The following is a 12,194-nucleotide window of genomic DNA, read 5'->3' as shown; positions in this document are numbered from 1 at the left end:
AACGAAACGAAATTACACAAAGATCAGTTGCCAAGATTGTCAATGAGCTGTCAAAAAATATTAACCGAAACTGAGATCTGAGACGGCTAATCATTAGCGCTGTTTTCTCCCAAACCAATTTAAAAGTTCCTTCTCTATGAGAAGTCTCTTCCAATTCTTAGTGTACTTGGTCTAAAATACTTTAATACAATTCCATATACATAAATTTGAACACTGAACCATAACTGGTGCATTGTAGTTAGACAATTTCGACATCACCTCCTTGGGGGTGACCGAGTTCCTGACTTTTGGAGCTGGAAGACTTTGCAGGAGTGGGGGTGGCTGGTTGGGATAAAGATTTGGGATTAGCGTTAACAACTCTTCTCTTTCGATTATGGTATCTATTATAACTAAATTCAGACAGAGGAAGGACGAACAACTCAAACAAAAATTGTTACTATCAACAATATTCCCTGGTTGCACTTTGAACAATTGACAAAAGTCGCTAACAATAAGTGACCTTTCTGTCGTTACCAATGGCAGCGGTAACAATCGTCATTTATCCAAATTTGAGTGGCAACTACGGAAAAGAGTTTGTTAAGGAATGAAATTGCACATTGATACTTGGAACCCCTCTGTATAGATGCCCTAACGCAAGAGTCATGCTACGCAGGGTTTTTAGTTCTTAGTTTTTAGTCTTTGACGTTTCTAGCCGAGTGCACACTTTGTAATAATATAATAAACGTTTAGTGTTCTTGTAACATCGACTTTTAATCTCATCACACTCACACCTCAGTTTTCAAAAGTGTTTGTAGTGATATTTTTGTTTTTATTTAGTGTCCCTTTTTGTCTGAATTTAGTTAGTTACCAAATTCAGACAAATGAAAAATTTGTTTATTTGTCTGGTAACCTTGGTTACCAATTCAAGAAACAACTGAATTAAATTTTTGTTTTCGTACTATAAACAGTTTAATAACCGAATTAGCGATAATGAAATGGGAAAACAGCAAGTGTGCCTGCAAAAGTCGAGTGGTTCCGAATCCTATTGAAACCGGACGGCACATCGCCAGTTCCGTTCTACAAGAAGTTCCTACTAAGAGACAAAAACCTTGAAAGATGGAAAGGAAAAGGCGGTTCAAATCCAGGTTCTATTGGCAGAAAGAAAGGTCAACCGCCCGGTAAACCCTGAGCACGACTCCGTTCCAAGTTCCGAAAGAGTTAACTATCTAAAGTAAGTAACAACAGCAAAATTCGGCAAAGCGCCACACCGACATCAGACCCCCAAATGGAGTTAGACATAACGTTCGTACTTCTGTTTGAATTTAGTTTTAAGAGTTGCCATATTCAGACAAAAGAGAAGAGTTATTAATTTGGCTGGTAACCTCGGTTACTAAACCAATAAACCATGTGTAGAGTCCACGAAAAAGATAAGCCAAGAGGTACCCGAAAACTAGACGTTAAGATTAAAATCTCGGAACTAGAGGGTGAATTACAACGAATGAAAGTAAGTAATGCAGTAAGCTGTCTGCCTATGGAGGTGTTCTCGAAATCCTGACGACGCACCCCTGTGCTCACCGAAAGGACACGGAAGCACTGGAAGTATTTGTTTCCATTAAGGTCAAAACACAAAAGTTAATAGTTAGAACATGCCTGCTTACAAGGCGACGTGGAATGATAATGCAAGGTACTCAGTAAAACGCTTATTGACTATCTTACAACATTGGTGGGCTGTATACAACTAACTCTGCTCTTACAACTTAACTCCGTTTCTATAACTACGCTCTTCTATTGTTTTTATTCTCCGTTGTCATCACAACCGTTATACACGATGTCTAGATATTCTAACATAACTTGCCTCGAGTGAATTGGACCAATGATGAGTAAGTATAGTGTTTGCATGAGTACTGAGGTTTACACTTTAAACTATCAATTATCATTGGTTGATTGTGTCTTATGAAACTTTATATAATATGTTCCTATTTTATCTACATGTAAAAAAATTAAGAACTAAGTTTCCTAAGTTGTTCTCTAAAGAGCTTATAAAATTAACTATTCGTTATTCCTAATTAATTTGTTTTCAGAATAAATTAAGATTGAAATCTTAAAGTACGATGCAAAAAGCAAATGGTGTAAAGATTCTAGTGGTCCAAGAATTGGATTTAAATGTAAGTATAATTTTCATCTGTATTCAAGATTTTTATAATTAATGACATATTTTATGTTAAAACACACAATTAAATTATATAATTTAAATGAAAAACAAATAAAATTGGTATATATAATAAAATTAATCTTTAATATTAATTTTATATATCTTTTTTAAAGTATTTCGACGATTCGTTGGGCACGACGAGTTACGTTCACATGGAAAGGCTGATTACCATCATATAAATGAAGATGAAATGAGCCACGACAAAACCTGACGACATCGGCAAATATTTTCTCTGAGGCTATGAAATATGAATAAAAATCCAAGAAATCCGAAAAAAGTACAAAAAAAAATCACAATAAAGAAGAAAACATCATTACCAAGAAACCGTATTCAAAAGTTCTACCAAAAAGACTGAGGACTGGAATGTTTCCGTTGGAGTTCCACATATCTATCTCTGTATATAGCAAGTACTTTCATTTTATGGAAATGTTTCCATAGTGTGGATCTAGGTTTCAACTCATCTATCATCTGAGAATGAAGCTTGTTTATAGCAATTATAATTTTAGATTAGTGCCGAAGTAATTTTTCCTTAAATTTTAATCTGTACTGTAATCACTAAATGTGTTTCCTAAAAAAATATGTTCCATATAACTCAGTACCTCCACTGAATAGCTGAAGGTTAAAAAATCGACAATGGGTCGAAACCATTTATTAACAATCAAACTTATATTAAATTAACCACATAACTTAAAGGTACACAAAGTAGTTTTATTTGGAAAGTTATATTATATATAAATATTTGGGAATCACATTTATAGTCATTTAGTGTGGGTTGAAATATAAGGATGAATTTGATTCGGAACAGTTCTACCATTTAGTATAACTCATCTCATCTCGATATTTCTTAGCTCTGTCAATTTGTTGACACTGTGGATTCAAACGAATAGAATTATACCAAAAAATATAACTGAACCACAACTTGATGTAATATTAATACAATGCAAGATCAAATCAAATTTACTTGAAAGACGACATCCCTCACCTCTCTTAGCAACAAAATATATATCGGCATTTAAGTATAAAGTTAACAATGTTAACAAAAACAATTTCTATTCACATGTTAATTATCTGCAGAATCACAGACAGTATTTCTTTGATTCAAAATAAATGTCGACGAGAGATCTGCAACTGATTTGATTTCAGTGACTCGTAATCGAAACCTTCAGACAGTAGGTTGCTATTATTGTAAATGTTTAAATATTTCACCTTTTTAAATCAAAAGATAATTCACCTAGTTGATTCTTTAAGCAAGAATTTGTGAGCGGCAAATTTCAACTAGGTACTGAAATTTTTCTATCACGTTTGGTTGGATTATTACCCTCAAATAACACTAAGATACCAATCTTTCCAAATTTGCTAATTTTATGTCAAAATTTAATTATTTTTTTTTTTATTTCCTCATCTCTAGATGACAACTTCAAATAATGTCAGCACATTTTATTAACAAAATCATGAAAAAGTGATTTATACTTTACAATTTGCTGATTTGCAATCTTTGTTCAGATGAAATTTATAATTAATAGCTCTATCGTTTGTAATTTTGTTGAAATTTTCATCTACGTTTGTGCATATATATTTTAAGTGTCTCCACGTTTTCTTGAGAGCTGACAAATTGGACAACTTGGCCTTAGTTGCTGATTTATAATCGCGATTCTAGGAACCTGGGATCCTATTAATTAGTATTTTTCTAAAAAATCTTTATAAACATTCAAGAGGTGAAACACAATTTACTTTACCTACATGCTCCATACTTGCTTTAAAATAAAGTTCAAATCGTGGTGGTGAATCAAAACTTGAAGATTGTGATGCACAATATAAATTGAACTTTGCGAATGTTATTTGATGCGATAAGAACCCTTTAGAAGATAAATAAAAGTTTTTTGTGCTCTTCGCAATAACTAAATGAACAAGTTTAGAAGGTAAATTTACCAAAAAATAGTTTTGTACATAATCTGGGTTCAATAGCAACGAAGGCAGTTCTTCTTCCTTTCTATTTACCTGGAAGAATATCATCATCTGACACATGTCTGATCGGTATTCCAAATAAATGCTTTTCTAAGAAAATTGTGTCTCAATTCTTGACTCTGTTATAGCGTAAGCTTTATTTTCAATAATAAGATGTTTTTTCGCATTGTAAATTAAATTGTATCAGAAGAATGTTTCACTGTTAACTGTCACAGAAGGATAGCTCCTCCATTATTATTATAGAATCCTGTGTTCAGAATATCTCGACAATTTAGAATATCATCTTTCTATATTTGGTATCGCCAATATAAAATCGACCAACAAGCAAAATGGAATAACTGAAATATCAGTTGTCAGTTAGTTTTCAAAACAAACGTACAGGACCAGAGTTCTCAAAAACTTATTCTCCTGATTTAAGAAATTGTTAGTAAATAATTTCATTATTTATTCCATATGGTATTACTCAAGCCTTAACCATTATGTTAAACCCTACACATTTTCCATTTAAATTCAATCCATTGATGTTAATCATCAAATTTGACTCTTTTAAGAAATTATGTGTTATGAATTACATCTGAAATAAATTGATGGCGCGTTTGTAGTTGTTGAGTTTTTGAATGATAAATACCTAGTGTTCTCAAGTTTCACAGCATCTCTTGAATGTTGAAATTGTTAATATTTCAAATTAAGTTGTAGGATCAATTGTAAATAACAGTTGCTAATTTACAATAAGTGTTGTATTGTTTTTTAAATTTGATTTCCCTTAGCTACATAATTTGTTGCATTTATTCAATCATATTGGAACAGTTACACTAATAACAAAATATATCTATTTTAGAGCTCTGATTTCAAATAGTGTTAATTAGTCATGAAATTCTCGAAAATCAAGTCACATGAAAAATTCCCGTGGGCTTTAATTTTGCTGAATCAAAATATTACCAATCATATTAAAATTCATTTAAGTAAAGTTAGGCATATGATATATTATCAAAACACCAAGATGTCTTAAAAACTGTAAAAAAGAATTCCGATTTGTATATATATCAAAAGTTAATCAAAGTTATACAATATTACATAGTACAGAGAGTATTTAGTGTACAATATCCTGTTATATATACCGCCCCTTTGGTTAACTGAATCAGTGCACTACATCGACGTATAATCAAATTGAGTCATCCCTAATTAAAAATCGCTCCGTTATTTTCCTTCTTTCAAAAAAAACTTTGGTCACTGTGTTTTTCAATCTCTTCTACAATATGATATATTCAATCAATTTTTGAAGATAATTTTTGCAATACCCTCAAAAATTATTTCTTATTACAGATGGCAAATTTAAATAAAGCATCCTAAGAACTCCATCTACATCCCAACGCATATGGAGAGTTACTACCACGATTTTAACATATTTTTAAAGCAAGTATGGAGCATATAGGTAAAACAAGTAAATTGTGTCTCACTTCTTGAATGTCTATAAGAGCATAAACTTTCATTTCAATTATGATATTATTATTATTATTATTATAGATAATTTAGAAGAATACTGCTTAATAGGATACAAGGGTCCGCGATGTTTGGTAGTATAAAATACCTTCATTCTATGATCAGTATCGCGAATAAGCAGAACGAAAATACTCCATCTTTAGTTCTCGATGTTGTCAGTGTGTTGCCAAAACACGCATACTGTCAAGAAAATATGGAGTACACCAAAAATATATATGCACCAAAGTAGATGAAAATTTTAGCAGAACTGCAAATGATAAAGCCATTAATTATAAGTTTCAACCGAACAAAGATTGCAAATCAATATTTACGCAGAAAATTGTAAAATAGAAATTACTATTTTATGATTTGGTTTATAAGTTGTGTTGATATTATTTGAATTTGTCATCCAGACATGAGGAATCTAAATAATTTGCGATATAAAATTATCAAATATGGAAAGATTAGTATATCATTTGAGGGTGATAACCAATGTTGAAAAAGAAAAATTCAGTGTATAGTTGAAATCTGTCGCTCAGTTATTCAAGCTGAGAGAATCACCTACGTGAATTTACTGTTGATTTAAAAAGGTGAAATATTTAAACAGTTACAAAAATAGCAACTTACTGTCTGAAGGTTTAGATTACGTGCCCTGAAAGTCACTGAAATCAAATCAGTTGCAGATCTCTCGTCGACATTTATTTCAAGTTTCAATAGCAACCAATTGTTTGTCAAAAAATAAAATAACATTTATGTTGCTAAGATTACGTTTCCTTATGACATATGTCACAAGTATGTAATTTAGCAAAAAAGTTGTCTTCTCCCAAGCAAAACTTGATTTGATTCTTATATTGTATTTCACCAAATTGTGGTTCAGTTATATCTTTTCTTATAATTCCATTCGTTTTAATCCACAGTGTCAGCAAATTGACAGAGCAAAGGAATATCGTGATGATTTTTCGATTTGTTATAATATTGTTGATGGTAGAACTGTTTCGAATCAATCTCATCCTTATATTTCAACCTACACTGGAAGACTATAAATGAGAATCACAAATAATTAAATATAACTTAACTTTACAAATAAAATTACTTAGTTTAACTTAAGTCGAAAATTTAGTTTGGTGTTATAAAATGGTTTCGACACATTGTCGATTTTTTCAACCACCAATTTTTCAGTAGAAAGATTTACAGCTATATATAACATAATTATTTATAATATATACAACATAATTATTTAGGAAACGCATTTACCGTCATAGAGTACAGATTACAATAGGAGAAATTTCTTCGCCACAATTATAAAATTATAATTATTATAAACATGCTTAATTCTCAAAATGAAAGTACCTGCTTTATACACAGACAGATATGTGGAACTCCAACGGGAACATTCCAGTCCTCAGCCTTTTTGGTAGAACTTTTGGTAATGCTGTTTTCTTCTTTATTGGGATTTTTGCTTGTACTTTTTTTGATTTCTTGGATTTTTTTTTTCATATTTCCCGATATGTGGCTTTGTCATAGCACATTTCATCTTCATTTATATGATAGTAATCAGTCTGTCAATGTGGTAATTCCTGATGTCCAACGAATCGTCGAAATAGCTTATTTGTTTTTTATTTAAATTAAATTTAATTGTGTGTGTTTTAGCATAAAATATATCATTAATTATAAAAATCTTGAATACAGATGAAAATTATACGTATATTTAAATCCAATTCTTGGGCCACTAGAATCTTTCCAGCATTTGCCTTTTACATCGTACTTTCAGATTTCAATCTTAATTTATTGAATTTATTCTGAAAACAAATTATGTATAAGAGAGGTAGGTTTCGATATGAACTGATTAAAGTTTTGTGGTAATCAAATAAAGAAATCTTTTTGTGCTACTTGATTTTATGAAAAATATTTAATTTTGCTTATGACAACGAAATTCAAATATCTGCAAATGAATAATGAATTGTTAATGTCATAAGCTCTTTATAGAACAACTTAAGAAACATAGTTCTTAATTATGTTTACAGGTAGATCAAGTTGGAACATATTGTATAAAATTTCATAAGATTTAACATCCATATTGCTTAAAAGTAAATCCCAATCGACTAATGACAAGTGATAGTTTAATGAGTAAACCTCAGAACTCATGAAAACACTAAACTCATCATTAGTCCAATTCACTCGGGGCAGGTTTCAATCTCCAGTTACTAAAAATATATCCACTGATGCACAATGATTGGAATAAAAATCAGAACCAGATGCTGGTAAACTGTTCCAATTATTCACTTTTGGCTTTTGGCCATAATGGATATAAAGACTTCCAGTACTTTCATGTCTTTTCGGTGAGCACAGGGGTGCGTCATCATCAGACGATTTCGACATCACTTTTATAGGCGTGACCCACTTCGTGGAAAACTTTTGCGTTTCGGAGGTGTGGGGTGGCTAGTTGGGAGAAAGGATTGGTGTTAGAAGTAGGAGTATTTCCAGGATTTACCGAAGGTGTCTGTAGTTTAGCAGACAGCTTACTGCATTACTTACTTTCATTCGTTGTAGTTCACCCTCTAGTTCCGATATTTTAATCTTAAGGCCTCTTGAAGCGCCGGCAGACTTTTGGGTTTTATTGAGATTTTCACTTGGCTTGTCTTTTCTCCTCAAACTACATATAGTTTATTTATCTGAGTTTGAATCCGAATATAAACGCACACTGGTAAAATGTAATATTTTTCAAGGAAAAGAATAATATATATTAGGGCAAATTTTAATATTGATATGATTTAGATGACTGAGATAATGTTAGAAATTGTTCAGTGTTCAAATTTATGTATTTTGAATTGAATTAAAGCAAAAAGGTCAATACACTAACATTTAGAAAAAAGTTTTCATAGAAAAGAAACACTTAAATTAGTTTGGTAATATTGTGAAGACTGATATGGAATACGGTTCGTATTCTTTGACAACTCCTTGACAATCTTGACAACTGATCTTTGTGTAATTTTATTTTGTTCGGTATCCGATCCTATAATGCTCTTTGGCGAATTACGGAAAGAGGTTATTTCAATCTGCCAAAATGTGGAGAATGTGTATCGTATAAATATTACTCCAGGAGCTGACCCAGCGTACTAAATTTGATAATATGCTTTCCTTAGTTAACTTAATGCTGTCTTGTTAACCCTAATTAGTTTACTTGAAGGATTCTTCTAAAAAAAATCTAATTTACAGCGCAATGTAGCTTACACTACTATAAAGAATGAACAATTTTGACACAACTTAAAACAAATAATGTTTCATCTCCTCTTGGGATGCCAATTGTAACTGATGCGATGACCAGGTAGGAGTGCACTGAAACTACACATAAACTGTTAAAATTGTAATTTGAATTGTGCGCCTCTTGAGAAATAATCTTCTTCTTGAGAAATAATAAATTCTTTTAAGCCCAGAAAGACTTATTTACTGAGAAAAGTAATAAAGTTAACCTAAAACGTCAATACGACAATTGAAAGGTGATTTCTCGTAACATTTGGAATAAGGGTTCTTAAATTGTCAGCAAACAATCAATTGGCATTAATTGAAAAGTTAACCTGCCGAGATAATTACGTAAACTGATTATTTGCTATAGAAACACATCTACAGCAAGAGAAGTTGTGGACTGCATAAAACCCCCCACATGTGTCATTGTGGACACAAAACGAGACACAAAGGCAAAAACTAAGATAAATTTACTAGTTGACTCAATAAATTACGTGCACATACAAAAGAGTAGTACTGCAAAATAAGTATGGGATAAATCTTGGTTGACACGCTGTGATGGGCTGCTGCATGATCTCTGTAATACTTCACATACTGCATGTTAAAACGTAGAGAAATATATGAGTAAAATAATGTGTACCGCTCACAAGCTCAGAAACATTGGTTTCGAAGTTGACGATGAATGGCTATTTACAGTGCTACTCTCCGGTCTACCAGAATCCTATCAACCAATGATTATTGCTATTGAAAGCTCCGGCATGAAGATACCTTCTGTTTCTGTGAAATCAAAACTATCACAAGATGTTAAACAACCTGAAAGTGACTCAACAGTATTGTCAGTCATCAAGAAAATTAAAAACAACCACAAAAACAAAGTAAGGGTCCAAGGTGCTACACTTGTAACAAGTAAGGTCATAAAAGTCCTCAAATGCAAATCCAGAACCAAGAATGTTCAACAAAAAGCAAGTAGTTCATCATATGCTGCTGCGTTTGAGGCAACATCCAGCCAAAATGACCCATGGTAAGTGGCTTCCGATGCATCGTCACACATGACAAGACGTAAGAACATGCTTGAAAATATGACGGCTCCTGTCATACATAAAATCAGAGTCGCAAACAACAAAGTATAATCTGTGCAATGCTCAGAACAAGTGAGGTTGCACCATTATGACGATGAAGGTCAAAACAAAAAGGTGCGTGCTTTTTACAAAAGTATTATGTGTTCCTAAATTGGCAACAAATCTATTGTCTCTAAGTCAGATTATTTGCGATGGTAGCCAAATAAAATTTGACGGAACGAGCTGTGTTATTATGAAGAGCAGAAGTGAGGTAGTATCTTCCTACTGTAGCTTTATGTTAGGGTCGACTGGAACAGTATTAGGATCAGCATTAGTCATTTCAATTCTGTTTAAAATTTGTTCCATATAAATACTAAAACTCTTTTCGGTGTAGATTCGAATTTGGCATGCCAGCAGCAAGGGAATTGTTTTAACCCATATGGTGACTTGTTCAATTTACATACCATGTTTTCGTCATGATCCAACCCTTCTTGTTAAGTCATAAATAGGTGTCTTCAAGTTCTCCAAATAAAAATGCTGTCTTTACGTCTAGTTACTTGATTTTGTGATTATTTTGTACAGCCACAGATAGTAACGATCGTATTGAACTGATTGTTTGTGCAAAAGTTTCCTGGTAATCAACACGTGACATTTGTCCATATCATTTCACACACAGATGTGATTTGTAACGTGGTCATGAAATAAATGAATCACTGTCATTAAAGTTATTATAACAAATCGAAAAATCATCTCGATATTTCTTTTCTCTGTCAATTTGATGACACTGTCAATTAAAACAAATAGAAATATAATAAAAATATAACCACAATTTGATGTAATTTTAATACAATGAAAGAAACAAATCAAAATTACTTGAAAGATGACAACTTTTTTCTAAATTACATATTTCGAATATGGTTTAATTGGTCATTGGACGTTTTGTTTATATTGTAACGTGTGGCACATGTCACAAGGAAACGTAATCTTAGCAACATAAATGTTATTTTCTTTTATTTGATAAACAAAATTCCTTCGTTGCTACTGAAACTTGAAAGTTCGTGATTTCCGTGATTTTTCAGCACTCGTAATCGAAATCCTCAAACAAAAAGTTGCCATTATTGTAATTGTTTAAATATTTCACTTTTTTTAAATCAACAGTAAATTAATGTGGTTGATTCTTTCAGCTTGAATTAGTGAGCGACAATTTTCAACTATGCACTGAATTTTTCTCTTTCACTTTTGGTTGGGTTATCACTCTCCCACAACACTAAGATACCAATGTTTCCATATTTGCTAATTTTATGACGAAAATTATTTAGATTCCTCATGTCTGGATGACAAGTTTAAATAATGTCAACACAACTTTTAAACCAAATCATGAAATATTGATTTCTATTCTACAATTTTCTGCGTAAAGATTTGCAATCTTTTTACAGTAGAAATTTATAAGTAATAGCATTCTTTTGTTGATTTATTACATATATATTTTTAGTGTCTCCACGTTTTCTTGAGAGTTGCTATCGAGTACGCACGTTTTGACAACTTTCTGACAACTTAGTCAACTAATGTTGAAGTATTTCCGTTTTGGTTAATTGCTGATCTTATAATCGCGATACCGATTATAAAAAGAGGTTATTTTATACGACAAAGCATCGCAGAACCTGGAATCCTATTAACCATTATTTTTCTAAAAATCTACTTTATAGTGCAACAAGGGCAACATAATTAAAAGGAACGCTTACGAAATTATAGACATTCAAGAAGTGAGACACGATTACTTGTTTTACTTATATGTTCCGTACTTGCTTTAAAAATATATTAAAATCGTGGTAGTAACTCTCCATATGCGTTGAGTTGTAAATGGAGTTCTTAGGATGCTTTATTTAAATTTGCAATTTGTAATAAGAAATAATTTTTGAGGGTATTAGAGAGTTTGATGAATAACCCGAAAAGGTTTGACAATGACAGAATACAGAAGGGCGTGACAACTAAGTTGACTTATTAATTACTAGTCAATAATAGTTGATGTTAACAGAGAAATGGAAAGATTAACTATTTCTACACATTATTTCTTCTTCAACAATAACGCATACTTTAAGCTGGAATTTATATGCTAAATTACTGTCCATCCCATCTAAAAATTGTTCTGCAATCAGTGCACTAGAATATTCACCAGTTTTTCTTTTACATTTACGCAAATTTATTTTAGTTTGAGCCAAACCAACTTTTCTAGATAAACTACCGCCTAATCTGTTACA

The sequence above is a fragment of the Aethina tumida genome, chromosome 1 (genome assembly GCF_024364675.1).
Source record: "Aethina tumida isolate Nest 87 chromosome 1, icAetTumi1.1, whole genome shotgun sequence".
Taxonomy (NCBI): domain Eukaryota; kingdom Metazoa; phylum Arthropoda; class Insecta; order Coleoptera; family Nitidulidae; genus Aethina; species Aethina tumida.
The sequence above is the reverse complement of the archived record's forward strand: the minus strand, read 5'-3'. Positions refer to the sequence as shown.